Source organism: Engraulis encrasicolus, chromosome 14, assembly GCF_034702125.1.
Source record: "Engraulis encrasicolus isolate BLACKSEA-1 chromosome 14, IST_EnEncr_1.0, whole genome shotgun sequence".
Lineage (NCBI taxonomy): Eukaryota > Metazoa > Chordata > Actinopteri > Clupeiformes > Engraulidae > Engraulis > Engraulis encrasicolus.
The window spans coordinates 22943727-22961438 of NC_085870.1; the positions used below are offsets into that span (position 1 = coordinate 22943727).

The following is a 17712-nucleotide window of genomic DNA, read 5'->3' on the forward strand; positions in this document are numbered from 1 at the left end:
TTAATGTAATAACTCTTGATAATGTAACAAAAATTGCTTCAGAAGCCCCCAAAACATGTAGACTAATAATGCAATAACTGCTGGATAAAGTGCACTTCCCAACAGTGGCGTATCAAGTCGGTCAAGTGCCCCATTGCGAGCATCCACCACGGGCCATCAGAAGTTGATGATATTTTTAGGATATTTCATATGTAATAAATGGATATACATGTAAAGGGTGATTTTCATCTAGGTCTACCAGCCATGAGACTTATGTGGCATGGGCTAACCCATTCTGGACTTGTTCTACCAAGTACCTTACCTATATCAATAACTAGATTATATCAATAGACTGTGGAAGGTCAAAAGGATATAAGGGATAATGTTTTTGCAGAGAAGGTTTTCAAATGCCCCTTTTCCACTGCCGTTTTTCTGATAGGCCTACAGCTTGACGCAGCACGACTCGGCCGTCACTTTTTGCTTTTCGAATAGGCACGACACAGCTCAATCTTAAATCAAAAAGTGGCGGCCGAGTGGCGCTGTGTCGAGCTGTAACGGTTCATGCACACAGGGACGGCACGTTTACTTAACGTCTCCGTGAGCAGTGCGAGTCCGAGAGGTTCGCGGGCTGCCTTGCACACTGCACAGTCAACGTCCACGTTCTATCCGCGGGCAGCAGCCATTCATTTCCAATGGAGCCCGCACATTGAACGTGGACGTCCGTGCAGGAAAATAGACTCGAGTTCTATTTTCAAGGAGCAACGCGGACATGTCCGGGCGGGACGGACATGCGCCGCGCTTACACCGCGCTCCTGTGTGCAAGGCATGATTTGTTTTCATGTATTCTAACAGTTTCGGACTGATAACGGACACGTTCTGTGGACGTACTGTGGATGTCCGCGCCATTGGTGTGAATGCTGCGTAAGCCTACCAGAATACTGGCAGTAAAAAAGAGACAAAAATGTGAAACAGATTGCGCAGTGGGAAGCAGATCCCCCAACAACACAAAGCACAAATCTACATGTCCTGGGGCCTTATATGGTGATTTTTGTGACATTAAAGATGCATTATTACATTATCAAAGTTTATCATTATCTGGCTTTTTAGGACAATACCTTTTCCAGCATTTTTAGTGCAGGCCTAATCTTAAATGTCAGTAAATTCGGATGTCAGTGGTAGCACTGGTCTCTCTCTCTCTCTCTCTCTCTCTCTCTCTCTCTCTCTCTCTCTCTCTCTCTCTCTCTCTCTCTCTCTCTCTCTCTCTCCTCTCCCTCACCTCTCTCTCTCTCTCTCTCTCTCACTCACTCACTCACTCACACACACACACACACACACACACACACACACACACACACACACACACACACACACACACACACTCACACAGAGACACACACACACACACACACACACACACACACACACACACACACACACAACCTATACTCCTTAACCTTGAAGGATGGCATCTCACAAAGCCTGCATTGCTTTTTCAGGATTGCCCGTGGACTCAAATTGAATTTAGGTTGGGATGCCTGCCTGCCCCACTCTCCCCATCATCCAAAAAGTCATTTTAAGGCCGACAGTTAGCAGAGGGCTCACTGACTCACTGAGGGCAGAACAAAGTGTGCTATACTGCAGCTACCAGGAGTATCAGGGCCAGCGCTAGGCATAGGCTGACAAGGTGGTCGCCTAGGGCACCAAATGTCTTCGGGGCACCAGGAATACAGAAAACCTCAAGGGAAATAAGACATTAAACTTAGAATTAACAATGAATGTTCATGGTCACTCAGTATATTTCTAAGTACTAGATCGGATGTGCTCGATCAGATGTACAATGCTATGATGATTTCTAAATGCACAAAAAAGGAAAGGGGTAAAGGGAGTGCCCGTCTAGGGCACTAAATTGAGTAGAGCCGACCCTGAGGAGCATATTGGATCATGTGAACAATGCTCGTCCATGAATACAGCGTCTTTACTTTACTGAACGGGACCTTCACAGGAAATATTACTGTGAATATCAATAACGTCACAACCACATATTTTACGAATGTTATTAACTTAATGGTGTTAGAGTCATTAACACTCAAAATCATTACTGAATCATTGAACCTCACATTAGTGTCTGCTGGCTGGAAGAAACACAGAGGGGTTGTCCAAGATGGCCCCTAATCATTTGTTTTATTTACCCTTTATTTAGCCAGGAATGTCCCATTGAGACAGTCTCTTCTGACAGGGAGTCCTGGTCAAAATGGTAGCCAACAAAAAGTGCCTATGCAGACACATAATAAGGAAAATAAACTTACAAAAATAAATTAATTAAAAAACACTGTGACAGCTGAACGTTTTGTGGAGAAATTCTAATAACCGTCTTACAAGGGACAAAAACATACATAAAAATCAATTCAGCTGGAATTCAGTCAGGCCTATGTTCTTTAACATGTAATCAATTACCAGTAGTCAAACAACTGGAACAAAAAACCTCACCAACAATACTGCTCACACATTTGAAAAGGGGTTTGTTCATCACCTTTTTCAGAATGTGATCCCAATTGATTTAGAGTTGATTCAAACATATGGCTTCACTGTCTTAATTAGTTAATGGGATGATACAATATTGTCAGAATAGTTTAGTTAATAGAGTAGACTAGTTATTATTATCAGAATGTTAATTATTATTATTAGAGTTAGCACTGCATTTTTCACTATGCAGCTAGAGACTATAGCACAACATCAGAAGTTGGGAGAAGAGAAAAGAGAAACCAGGACAGTAGATTCAATTTATTCAGCTTTTGCTTTATATATTTATTTACAAACCACTACGGAAGTAAACAAATGCAGGTGTAGCTCTGCAGGGATCCCACTCATGTCGTCAACACATTTATTTCATTTGTAGGAAAAAGCAAACACTTTACTTTGGAGGAGGCCCTCCAAGGATTAGGCTACATGTTTAAAGTTTATTTTTTAGTTCTCAGTTAATGTAGCAACTAAAAACTCTGGAGGTTAGTTGTTAGTGTGAAAGTCTTTAAGACACGAAAAGTAAAACCATATTGGTCCCAGAAGGCTTTTGCTTCCAGTGATGTGAAGTGAAGTGAAAGAATTATAAACGAAAAGAGCATAATTTTGTTTTTGTTTTTGTTTAACATTGAAATGTAGTCTTTAGAGTAAAACATTTTTTTAGTCAGCGATCAGTGCAATTTCTGCTACCTTTTTCTATGATATTACGATAGATTCCACTGTCTATATAAATAATCGACCAATGGGCCGCCCCCATTTTAATTATGTACCGGCATTTGGAACAAACAAAAAAAACAGTATTGGCTCCTGAGGAGAGTCGGCCTATGGAGAAAATGCCCTACATGCCAGAATACCATTCCAGCCCTGTCTATACCAATAGAGACTGATGAGGCTTCTCAGTAATAAATAGCATAATACCGTATATACAATAATGTAGTGAAATGGTGTTTATTGCTGTCATCCGCAGGTATGCTACAGATGTTTACCTGTGCCCTAGAAGCTGTCATCCCGGGAGGTCTCTGCAACCCCAGCAGGTCATTGGTGAGTATGCTGCATTTTGAAAGTACCTTCACCTCTCTGAAATGAACAAGTGAAGAGTTCAGATGCAAAAGCCCCTAAGTGCTTTTTCAGAAACAATTCTTAATTCATTTGTATGTAATACAAATCTATCAAAAGTGCATATTTCTTTTATTTTATTTATGTAATTTAAATATTTATATGTATTATCAGGTACATGAATGTAAACCAAACCAACAATGGGAATCCCTCAAAATATAGAAGTGCAGGTCTTCAGAAATGGAGTTAGGGGGTTTTGCATCTGAACTCTTCAAGTGTGTCCTGGGTAGCACACAGTCAATTTGCAATGCTCATTCAACCCTTATAGAGCACATTGTGTGTCATTTCACACCCAGTGTGTGTGTGTGTGTGTGTGTGTGTGTGTGTGTGTGTGTGTGTGTGTGTGTGTGTGTGTGTGTGTGTGTGTGTGTGTGCGTGCGTGCGTGCGTGCGTGCGTGCGTGCGAGAGAGAGAGAGAGAGAGAGAGAGAGAGAGAGAGAGAGAGAGAGAGAGAGAGAGAGAGAGAGAGAGAGACTATGTGCACCATAATACGTACGTGTTTTACTTCAATGTATTTTACAGCAGCAACAGAAATGACTGTGAATGCCTGTTCCAACTATTTCACGAAACGGGAGCATGTGATTGCTGTATGCCTAATGAGGGTGATAAATCACACGCCTAATGAAACCACATGATTGGTGGCCGGGAAAAGAGAAAGAGAAAGGACAAGACACATTGGTAACACTTTATTTTAGGGACACATCTATTAGCACTAATACATACAATATTAATGCCTGTGTAAGTAACTTGTAAGGCATGTACTAAGCAAAATAAGACAGTTGTTAAGCATGTATTCACAAATGTCTTGTTCATGCCCAATTAGGGATTTATTACTAATATAACCTTAGTAAGGACCAGTAAGCCTATATTTCTATTTATTAGTAAGTAGTAAGTGGCAGAATACAATGTGTATAAGCTCCCGACACACTGTGTGAACAAACCCTGAACAGTGTGAAAACAGATGCAGAATAAGGATCCCTATTCTAAAGTGATGCATTGGTCAGCCCAGATGGCTCAGGGCCTCTGCACTACCAAAGTCCTAGGGCCCCCACACCACCCAGGCCTGCACTACCTAGCCCCCCCGATCTACAAAGTGTAAGGATATATCAAATAATTAATACTGTCCCAGCCGAGTCAACTAGTTTTCTCTTGTTCATATCAATGAGAGTGAGGTAACAAGAGCCTATATATAGCAAGGATTGAACGTACACTTGTCAATGGCAATTTTTAATTGTAAAAAAAAAACAAAATAAATGCAGAACATTAGAATAATAGTTTTGAAGCAAAACTAAACTACTCTTTTGTGATAATTAAGTGAATGTTTGAGAACATTAGCTTCAAGAAGTGCAGTGCATGATGGGTACGCAATCTAGGCCAACAGACAACCTACCCAGCACTGAGCCTACGTCCTTAGCTCCTCCCCTCACTTGTGAAATTTAGTTGCTATCCAAACAATTTGCCATGTACGTAACAACAGAAATATTATCATTGCTGCATTGGCCATGCATTGCATTTCTGACTAAGGGCGTACCCATCATGCACTGCACTTCTTGTAGCTAAGTTTCTCAAACATTAACTTATTTATCAGAAAGGAATAGCTTAGTTTCGCTTCCAAACTATTACTCATCGTTATATTCTGCATTTATTGCAGGGTTTTTACAATTAAAACTAATTGGTGTATGAAAAAAATGATATCTCACCACCCACCGTCATTGATAAGTTTACGTCCAATCCTTGCTATATAATGCTTCTAATTACTCATCAACATAATGAGTAGAATAAGTGAGATCTTCATACCTACTGAGACTAATGAAAAATCTGAAATGTTCTTACACTTTGCTTCCCGGGGGGAGCGTAGAGTGGGGGCCCTAGGTAGTGCGGGGGCCCTAAACCATCTGGGCTGAGCAATGCATCACTTTAGAATAGGGACCCTTATTCCACATCTGTTTTCACACTGTTCAGGGTTTGTTCACACAGTGTACCAGGAGCTTATACACATTGTATTCTGGCCCTTACTGCTTACACATAAATAGAAATCTAGGTCTACTAGGTCCTTACTAAGGTTATATTGGTAATAAATCCCTTATTGTGCATGAACAAGACATTTGTGAACACATGCTTAACAACTGTCTTATTTTGCTTAGTACATGCCTTACAAGTTACTTACACATGCATTAATAGTGTATGTATTAGTGCTAATAGATGTGTCCCTAAAATAAAGTGTTACCGACACATTTTAAACTGTTTAGCAAAATGAAAAGAACTGACTCCACATTTTCCCCGAGTCATGCTGACTGCTTATCAAACACGTTGCACACTGGCTGGCGAGCTGAGCTGCTGTGGCCTTGCTAGCGGTGGTGATTTATAGTCAGGCAGTTCTCAAACACAATGCTGCCTCCCTGCTAGCAGGCTGTCCGGGCTGTTCACACACACACACACACACACACACACACACACACACACACACACACATGGACGCACGCACACACACATGCACGTACTCACGCACACGCACACGCACACGCACACGCACACGCACACGCACACCTACACACAAACACACACACGTGCGTGCACGCACGCATAAACGCGTGCACACGCACACGTGCACACACACACACACACACACACACACACACACACACACACACACACACACACACACACACACACACACACACACACACACACACACACACACACACACACACACACACACAAATTGTCCCCTGCTGCTTCTGGATTGTTCCATAAACATGAAGGTGCTCTCAAATACAAATAGAAACACATGACACACACACACGCACGCAGGCACGCACGCACGCACGCACGCACGCACACACACGCACGCACACGCACACGCACGCACACGCACGCACACGCACATTCACACCCACACGCAAACGCACACGGACACACATTCACACTCACATTCACACATACAAACTTTCATAGAAGTCCTAACTCTAAGTAAAGGATGCTAAACTGTGTCAAAGTCCTAAAACATACACACTAACCTGCCAGTAAAGTGTTTAATTGCTAGATTACTGTTAGCGGGCCAACAAATGACTCCATTGGTAATTTCTCTTTGTGGGGACATTTCGCTACCCACAAATACTGTACACACACACACACACACACACACACACACACACACACACACACACACACACACACACACACACACACACACACACACACACACACACACACACACACACGTACACACACACACACGCACGCACACACACACACACGCGCGCACGCACACGCGCACACACACACACACACACACATACACACACATACACACACACGCACACACACACACACACACATTCCCATGGAGGGCTCATGATGATTGATGTGGAGGGGCCTCATTATGCATCCCTCAGCTGATTTCCACTGGCATAAAAATAAAGACGCTGTTAAGCTCCACAATGACAAGCAGAGCAGATGCAAGGTGGCAGTATTTGAGTCCTGGAGTGTAAAAACACACTGTTGTTCCTCACACGTGTACACATACAGTAGCCCAATATATGTACCCCTCTAAATCACTCATTCTCAGTCGCATGATGGCATGCCCGTTCTTCCATCTGTGCTGCTGGGTGTTATCATTCTGCCTAAAGTGCAAGTCTTGGGGGAAAAAAACAAGCTCAAAGAACAGCACACAAGTGAAACTGATTGACACTGTTTGTGCCTTTATTCCTCAAGAAATATGGAACGGAGAGACAGTAAAGATTCTCTTCCATACAGGTTATCTAAGTCAATGAAGATTAGTTCTAAAAAATTGAAAAAGAACCTCTGCTGACAAGAAAAAACATCTACAAGCTCAAAAAAGTCCAGTTGCTCACAACTTAATTCCTTTCAACATGGACATGAGCTGCAGGAAAACATGGGGTTGGGTCATTCCACTCCTATTGAACAAATCTGTACTTACACCATTCGTCATAAGACTTCAGATGAACACCACTGTTAGCCACTGGCATTGAACCATCACTATTACCTGTCCTGTCTTGCACTTTGATGTCAGGCTGTAAATGTCAGTCCTGTGTATGTCTATGTCTTTTCATGGAGAAAACCTAATTTCAATTTCCTTGTATGACCTCTGCATATGAAGAAACTGACAATAAAAGCTGACTTGACTTGACTTGACACATGGCCTCCAACCTATAGCCTTCTTCAGATGGATAACATCCCACACCGGTCAATACACTATTTGCTGTTAACTTTGCACTGGAGAAGCAGGTTAAAAATCCTGTTTTTGTTCCTATAACTGCTCAAATAAATAACCTCATTGGATGCTTTCTAATAGCTGACAAAGGCGTCTTAGATTGCCAGACCATTGTCTCGCTGTGCTCCCACCTTTGCTTGTGATTCCAGCTCAAAATTAACTTTCCTTTAATGGAGGGCATCATTCTACAAGCTCAGCAACATTCTCTTTTTGCTGTTGCCTTGACAACAACAGTAGAACCTGGTGAGAAATCCAGGAAGGAAGCGTTTAGTTCTTCCATCTGGATCGATAGTAAACAAATTTGGGACTTTAACACTTAAGGGTATAAGCCTACACCAACACACATAGAACACATGGGAGTCACAGCACTGTATGAGCACAAGGATATTTTGTTTAGGCCCATGTCTTCTGATGCATTAGCTTTTGCGTATAAAATTAAAGATGTGTGAACTTAGAAAAGAATGAATGAGGGAACTTTCTGATTTGAGGTTGTTAAACACACTTCAGTATTATATGCTACAAATAAATGCTGTATATCATCAATAAAGACCGTACAGTATATACCTTCCACTCTATGCTGACACACACGTATAGAACATAAAGATTATTGTTTTCTTTTTAGATGAATTCAAAATGTGTAACGTCATGCTGGAAAGAAGACAGCCCTGTATTGACAGTGCTCAGTGTGCTGTGTGCGCTATTGTAGGATATTGTGTCGCATGCCATGACAGCAATGTTACCATATTTGGCATGTCTGTCTACCCATTCAGAAACTCAGATTTATGCTGAATATACTAGCATTGCCTTTGTCAAGACAAATCCCCAAACATAACAAAAGAACATTTTCATTCACTGTAGTACAATTTGTATGAACAAAACCTTTTGTATGACAGTATAAATGTTTTTCTTCCGTTGTTCTACAGTATTTCCTCTTTTCTTTCTTGAGATTGTGATTTGGCTTAAAGAGAGAGGGATGCTGGATCTGCATTGGTGGGATCTGTGGGTGGATGGACATTAGTAGTGCTTTGCTGGGCCGCTGACAGTTTTGGCCGGGCCCAGGACAAAGTTGTCTGAAAGGGCCCCCCAGCCCAATACATACAATGTAACGAGGACCCAATTCTGGGCGCCTCTCTCCGTGGGCCCAGGACAACTGTCTCCTTCGTCCCCGCTGTTGGCACCCCTGGTGATGTGCTCTTGCCATCTTTTTTTTTTCCTCCATCTCCGGCCCCGAGTGATTCCGGTCCTCAGTGCCCCCTTTTCTGTGTGAGTGAGTGTAGCCTTTTGACCAGAGTGGGCTGCAGGGAGCCAGGCTAATTGAGCTTGGCCCTGCCTGCTACCGGACAGGCTCATCTCAACGCGGCGCTCGCTGCCTGGCTGCCAGGGCCTGCTGCTCTGCTGACCTGCTATGCCGGCCGGGGCCCCTCTTTCTCTCGCGTCGGGACTGTTTTCTGTCAGGCAGCTCAATCGATGGCCTATCGGTTGATCGTTGCGCGGGGCAGGAGGAGCCAAGGTTATTTACTGTGGAGCGCACGGAGCTCATCTAATTAACACGGACAGGTCTCCACCGTGGCCAGACATGCTTAACAACAGCCTATTGAACCCCAGCAGCGCTTAGCTCCCTTTGCAGGAGCAGGGCATGAAGAGAAGTGTGTGTGTGTGTGTGTGTGTGTGTGTGTGTGTGTGTGTGTGTGTGTGTGTGTGTGTGTGTGTGTGTGTGTGTGTGTGTGTGTGTGTGCGGGGGGGTGGTAGAGAGATAGAGACGCAGAACAACTGGTGGGGAAGAAAAGAGAGAAGGAGAGGAAGCAAAAGAAGGAAACACAAGTAGAGAATGAATACAGAGAGAGTTTTGAACAGGCATTTTATTTTCTGCACACACACACACACACACATACAGTGCACGCAGGCACACACACACACACACACACACACACACACACACACACACACACACACACACACACACACACACACACACACACACACACACACACACACACACACACAGTACACATGCAGTACATGCACGCACATACAGTACACACACAAATGCACGTACGTACGCACGCATACACACACACACAGACACACACACACACACACACACACACACACACACACACACACACACACACAGACACACACACGACAAACACTTTTTTGAGCCTGTGATGAGCTGAGGGTCTGTCATGGTCTGGGAGTTTAGTTGTGAATAGAGCTTGTTGCAATAGCTTTTGGTTAAATCACTTAAACATTTTTTTTTGTGTTTTCAAGATAGTGTGAAGATGAAAATGTGGCTACAGAGGTGTCAACCTTAATTCATGTTTTCTTATTTGAGTGTAGAGATTTTTTGAATTGTGCAAAGTATTGACCTGGACTCACCTGGCACAAAAGGTAATAATTAGTTCACTGGAGAACGGACTTCTCGTGATTGCAGGAGAGCGACTGTCCACGTGGTGGGCCAACCATCAAAGTGCTTCACAGGGTCTGCACGGACCACTGCAATCGAGAAGCTGAGATAGATTACGCGGCATAGGCCTATTGGGCAAGATCGCTGGCTGTGGTGCCACGACCGAGATATGTCTATGCAGTAAACAATCTCGAGTTCGGGAGTACGGGGCAGTATTTGCGCCCGCAGATGCAGTATTTGCGAACTCTGAGCGGACACCCCCGGCAGATGATGGTCGGAGAGCAATGGAGCGAGGTGAACTGGAAGGAAGCTAGGGCAAGACGCCTGACAAATCAATCGAACAGTGGCAGAAGGGAGGCGAACGGGGAGGTGGTGGGTGCGAGCGAGAAAGAACATTTCTGACTAGAGACAGATGAGCGGAGAAGAAATGCTGTATAGTTAGGCCTAATTCAGTGCGCTGAAATTCCACCGAATGACAGCAGAGCAGAGAATGAGATGCAGCTGGTTAAATAGGCGTGCCTGACAGTTGAGCGGAGAATAGAATGCTTCTCCCTAACTTTCGTTTTTAACAAAACATGCATTTGTAGCTCTATGAGATAACTTCCTGGTTAAAGAAAGGTTAAATAAAAAAATAAAAAAAATCAGATAAAATAAAAATATGTACACAGCCTTTAATTTGCATAACACAATGACAACTGTGAGCTCCTGCTGACGTGCCATAAGCATCTCCCTGGCAGGTCACGAACCTGATGCCTGAGATGCATGAGCAGCAGTGGCCATCCTGTGGGGAGGATCGCATTACAGGCGACAGGCGAGGAGAGGTGCGGCGGGGCGAGGCGCGGCAGTGAGGCATGTTTGTGATGATGAATCTGAACACCTGGAAGCGGGCTGAAAGCGAGCTCCATCTGCAGTCCTCTGTGGGCTGAGACAAGAGAAGAGATCGTCTGAATGAGGGAGTGAGGGAGCGAATATGCTGGTTCAGGCACAGCCGCTTAACGTCCTTGGCCTATACGACGGAACTAATTAGACTACGGCATACGAATAAAAATAACAAGATGGCTCATTAATGTATGTTTACAACAACGATGACATTTATTTACTGCTGACCGAGTGTAACGGCAAGCAGCACAACAGAGAAAAAAAAACGAGGCTGTCTCTATATACAGTATCTCCTCCTACTCCACAGTTTTTAATAGGCATTTAGATTGCTATGCCTTCAGGGTACGTGTGTTAACTTTCTGGACGTTGAAGATAAACGGATGGTATTTTTCCGCAAACACTTTGCCCTCATTTCCTTCCTGACAAACAAATGTGTTATGTGCCACTTGCTTGCTTAGTCGGGGAATGTGGGGGTGTTCACCAGATAGCATAATAAGACTAAAATGTGTGTTGTGAAGGGTGCATGCAAATGTTTCTTAATAGGAAGGGCAATGCGGTCCCGGCTCGGTCCGAAATGTACTGTAGTCTGCCGAGTTTTAACTTTCTAGCAAAACTGAAAACAACTTGCCAAGGCATATTAGGCCTTTAATTCCCACGAACAATTTCCTTTGTGAAGCTACAGCAACCGCATGTGAGTAAAAAAAAATATCTGACCGGTCTGATGATATAATTAGCTTTTTAATTAAAGTCATTCTTTTGGTGTGTGTGTAAAATGACTCAGAGACACACACAGACACAGACACAGCCACAGCCACACACACAGACAGACAGACAGACACACAGACAGCCAGAAACACACACACTTTTCTGTGGGTAAAAGTAGTGGCTTTTATCAGTACTCAATGTGCAGATAGGGGAGCGGCGGGTACAGTCTGTATTTCCTGTGTTGCCGTGGCGATGATCTGGCAGGGGCTTGATGGATGTCTTTGGTTTGGTTTGTGGAGACGGAAGCTGTGTCGCTCTCTCGCTCTCTCGCTCTCTCGCTCCCTCGCTCTCTATCTTTCTATCGTCATCTCTTTTCTCTTCTCTCTTTCTCTCTCTCTATCTTTCCCACACACTCTCTCTGTTGTTGCACCCCAAATCCATGAGATTTTGAGAAGTGTGTGTGTGTGTGTGTGTGTACGTGTGTGCGTGGGTGTGTGCGTGTGTGTGTGTGTGCGTACGGGCACACACACACACACACACACACACACACACACACACACACACACACACACACACACACACACACACACACACACACACACACACACACACACACACACACAGGCATCATACATAAATTAGTTTTGGCTGATTGATAGTGCCAGTCAAGTGCCAGAGAAGCTGAAACAAACATAAGCACACATGCACGCTCGTGCACACGCACACATGCACGCCTATGCGCGCGCGCACGCACGCACACACACACACACACAGTGGAGTCATACACAAATTAGCTATGGCTGATTGGTTGTGCCAGTCGAGCTCCACTACTTAATGGCACAGGATGACCAAACGACATTTCAACTTCATGATAAAAAGGTAAAGCGCAAAGCAGAGTGAAAAGTCAGAGGAGTGCGCTGGTTTGAAAGTGGGGGGAGGTGGGGGGGGTCTAAGACTTGTTACGCAATGATGGAGGAGGGTGGCAGGGTATGCGTTAGATAGTGGGAGGTTATGGATTACGGTAGACTTACATAAAGCAAAAGAGTAGCGGGGCTGAATTGGGACTTGCATAACTGTAAATATGGGTAGGAAGCTGAAGTAGGGCTTATATAACTCTAAATCAGGGTAGGGGGCTGCATTAAAGCTGGGCTATTAAGATACAGAGTACGGTACTGTGTGTCTTCTCTACTGCATGGTTGTGCCTGCGATGTCTTGAAAGCTCATCCCTTACAGGAGTTCCGCAGGGAGATTCCATTAGTAATGCCATCACTCTAGCGGGAGAATGGATGGAGCAGGGAAATAAGAGAAAAGTGGTGTGTGTGTGTGTGTGTGTGTGTGTGTGTGTGTGTGTGTGTGTGTGTGTGTGTGTGTGTGTGTGTGTGTGTGTGTGTGTGTGTGTGTATGTGCACGCGCGCGTGCATCATTGCGTGCAGGGATGGTGAACAAAACAAAGTGTTGGAACTGTATTTTATTCTATATGAAAGCAAACATGTTGCCGTGGCACAAATGTGCCCTTTCACATTCAAGAATTCCTGTTCAAGGCTGCAGAAGATTACTGGACTGTGCGAGGACTTTATCTGTACCAGAACAATGGAATGCCCAAACACAACAGAGTTGCATCTCCACATGGCAGGCCAAGGACTGTGTGTTCCTTGCCTGATTATCATAGACTTGCAATCGAGATTCGATCTGCAGCGCCGCCGAAGGTGTTGCGTCACTAGGAGGGCGCAGCCTGGCTAGTGTGTTCATGTGTTTGTGTGTGTGTGTGTGTGTGTGTGTGAATGAATTAATCTCTATCCGGGTACGCCCCCCTTTTCCCCTTAGCGGATAAGAGATAATTGTTATCAGGGAAAATCCTTCAATAAATATGACTTATGGCTATTACATCGTTTAGAACGAGTGGGGAAAATGGTAGCTGACGGTTCTCCCCATCCGCTCTCCAAGCCGGTTTGAAACTTAATTAAGGATTCTCTGTGTCTTTCATTTCAGGTGTTTCATATTTACAAATGTTAAGGGTTTGAACCTAACATTTACTTGGTCCTTCAGAACCGGATCCCAAGATACCCGACGATTCCAGCACGCGAGGAGGGAACCAGGAAAGTCTGTGGCCACAGCACTAAGACCCGTTTCCGGGACTGGTCTCTCCCTCGCAGGCTGGGATCCGACGGTTGACGGGAATCTTGAAAAGACCAGAGAATCGTGAGTAGGCCTACATTTTTATTTTTATTTAAAAAGGATTGAATGAAAAGACGGTAAAATAAGAGAAGACAAAACCCTGACAATTCTAGACTCTATCAGGTAAACGTAAAGGGAGGGCAGACTCCCCTAGTACGAGAAACTAGTTTAAATTCTGTGTTCTCTGCGTTGAGAGAAAGTGTGCGTGAAAGGATTCGTATTACCACTCGGTAATACGTTTCATACCAATACAACAAGGTCCAAATAGCGAGTCTTTGTGGAAGCCTGTATGCAAGAAGATTCCACCTGTGAGGTTGAAGTGAATCTTACCACAAACGATCGTTGATCGCTATCTTGTTGAAAAGTGTATCCAACAATAGAGGCACTGTAGGTGTTGTGACGTTGGACTAAATTCATAGAGACAAAATGGGGGGCAGTAACAGCAAAAGAAGTGAAAAGTTCCTTGCTGAAATGCAATGCAAGGACTGGAAAATCGTGGATAGAGAAATTACTAGTGCAGTAGCACCGCTGTGTTACTGGGTAAAAAAAAAACAATGGGTTTAATGGAAAGTTGTCTATAAACAAACCTAACATTTATGGCCTGGCCAGCAGGGCCAACAGGAACACTACAATGAACACCAAAACTATCACGGCCAACGTCGAGGCCAACACCAAAATTCCTGACTAGACCGAGAGCACCAGTATCGACCGTACGGGCATGACCCCTCGGCCGATGACTGGTTTGATGATAATGAGGAAACGGACGGGGATGTGGAAGAGGTAGACGTCGTTCTAAACTTAGAGGGATTGGTTTACCAAGAAAAAATTAGACCTGAAATTACCCTTCTGGTCAAAGGGACCCCCGTACGTTTCCTCTGTGACTCTGGTGCTTAAAAAAAAAAAAAAAAAAAGGGCAAATGACAGCCATTTGGATTACTCACTGAGCAGTTAATGTCTCAGATAGCCTACCATATAATAATAATAATAGTAATAATAATAATAATAATTGTATTTTATAACACTGTGTCATACAAGGCAAGTAATATGGATATCTGTTTGTCTGTCTGTGTGGGCCCTATTTGTTGTATGAATTGTCCTAGTGGGACACCCCACTGTGTGTGTGAGAAAGATTGTATATGTGTCTGTGGAGTGTACGTGTGTATCTGTGGAGTGAGTGCCTAAATATGTCTGAGAGTGGAAGAATTTTTTTTTTTTTGAGTGTTTAGTGAAGGTACTCTATTGTGTTCAGAGTTAGCTGGAGCTTGGGAGTGCACATGTTGAAACAACATTTTTAAAATAAGAATAAGCCTTTTATTTTATTCTACAATTCAACTTTGAGGTGTAGGATTTTGTCATGATTTTGTTTTTCCACACATTCTTACCCATTTATTTTTGATTAGGAGAAAACGGGGTTGTGGAGTTATGTTGTTTCTTTACTATTTTCAATTGAAAGTTAACATGTTAATGTTTAAGCCTTTAAGACACGGCATTATAAATTAGCTGTTACCAGAATGGCAATGACCAAGTCATAATGTATTACTAAAGGCCCCGTGCACTGTCATGGTAGTGTAGTGTAGTTGCAAAAGAGTTTGCTTTCATGATTTACTGTACAAAAAAGTCTTTGTTTCTTCTAAAGAATAGATGAAGCTTTCTCCTTGTTCTTATTTTTTTTTGAAAGAACAGTGGGTTTGAGATCTTGAAATAACGCAGGCGTTATTTGATGGCCCAAAGGTGTTGTGAGTAAACCTAATTTGGACCTGGTCTGAGAGTTACACCACATGTGCTGAACATTTCTAGAAATTTAGGTTGTCATTTTGTTTTGATTGACTCTTAACTATGACTTATTTCTTTGTTTTATTTCATCGAATTTCTTGCCTTATTATGTTCTATTTTGATGAGTTATTGATCAATGGATCATGGGTTTGGTTTAAAAAAAAAAAAACCTAAAAGTTGGGTAGTAGTACTCAACTACATTTCCAATGCAATTATGATCTGGAACTTTATTTTAATGACAATGTTGACTCTGATAAACCAGCAAAAACTAGACTCTGAATACACAGAGGCGCTTGACAAAATCACCCCAGCAAAGATAACAGTGTCCTATGTGTAGATGTTTACATTAGCTCGGATAGATATTAAAAGGCTCAGAGGCTCTCTCTAAGTAGCCCAAGGTCTTCTGCAGGCAACCCTTATCAGACACAGCAGGCCCAACTATAAACATGCAAATTTCTGTGGCAGAGACAGAAAGACACTTAATAGAAAGACACCTCCAACAGTGTATGCTAAACCACCTGTTTGTCACTGAAAAGACAATAAGAACTAAAAAAAAAAAAAAACTGAACACCGACCTAGATAAACAATACCAAAGCTTAAAGTTATGTTAAATATCTATCATTGTCATTAGTTTAATACTGTAAGTGTGAACATTGCTTCACATGGTGTGTGATGAGACATGTCAATGTTCTCTATTTGCTTTTAAAAGTTTGAATTTGATGACGTTGGGATCCTTATATTTTCATTTGTTTGATTTATAAACAAAGAGACAGTTGTCTAACTCTGTCTTTTCATTTCAGTCGTCAACTTGCAATCAAAGTGAAAACTGATTGCCAATAAGGTTTTAGTTCCGTTACAAAATGTTTTATGTAGCCGATACATGAAGTCAATAATTTTTTGCTCTGATTTGATTTCAAATTGATCTGGCTTGAGTGTACATGAAAGAAAGTTGTTTTCCCTATAATACTTTTTTTTTGGTGTTCTTTGAGGAACAGGCCCAGTGTTATGGAACGAGCTGAAACACAGCTGATGTGAATGGAAAGAACCTAGACAATACCAATGATCGCTAGGTTAAGTGAATTTTGTTTTTAATTTGATGAGTTTCACAAGATTTTTCCAGAGTTTGTTTTGTTTCAATTGGGTAATAATTTTAGTTATAACACTTGATAAAATGACAACTGTTTATTTATTTTTTTCTTTCTTTCAAACCATGAAAAGTTTGACCTAAAGTTAGACAAGGTCTGACCTTTGTACCTTAGATAAAGGGTCTGTCCGGTTGTTTGTTTCATTTTTCTTTTAAAGTTGCGTATTTTACAATGGCAGTTGTGTTTTCTTTCTTTTTATCTCTTACATTTTGATTGGTTGATCTAGTGATCTGTATGTCTGGGTGATGACAGTGAAACTTTGGAATGGTGTGAGAAAGTAGGATTCTCAAATATTTTTGGATTCTCAAATATTACTCATACTCAATTTTTTTATTTTTACAAAATACATTTTTGAATGTACTGACATTATTGGCAGGAGTTGGGCTAGGCCCCTATATCACCATGACCTCATGACAAAAGGACAGTGAGGACTGCATGCCAATATATTTCAGTTCTGTTACAAAGTGATTTATGCAGGCCTAACTATCATGTAAAGACAGCCAATACTATGGGTATAGTCATTTTGTACGGCATGCTTAATGCTTCTTAATGTTTCTTCTACATTCTATATTGGATGAACTATGTGGTCAACACCACATTTTGTCAGTTTGCGTTTATCGCCTATTCTGTAAGGAACTGTAATGTAAACGTGAGCCACAATAGTCAGATACTGACCAGAGTAATTTTCTTTTTCATAATTTTGCTCTTGATAAATTGTTGTTCCCCGGGAATGTAGAGCTATCTATTTTATTTTGATTATAGATTATGAGAGAATGGTTGGGC

General features: G+C 42.5%; 1 protein-coding gene across 1 annotated transcript in view; it reads left to right on the forward strand.

The window, feature by feature from the left end:
- lrrn2 (leucine rich repeat neuronal 2) overlaps positions 1-17712 on the forward strand; it is a 110727-nt gene that overhangs the window by 36798 nt on the left and 56217 nt on the right. The window contains exon 2 of the mRNA XM_063216416.1: positions 3464-3537. The gene's annotated coding sequence lies outside the window, so the exon portion shown is untranslated. The remainder of the gene's footprint in view (positions 1-3463; positions 3538-17712) is intronic.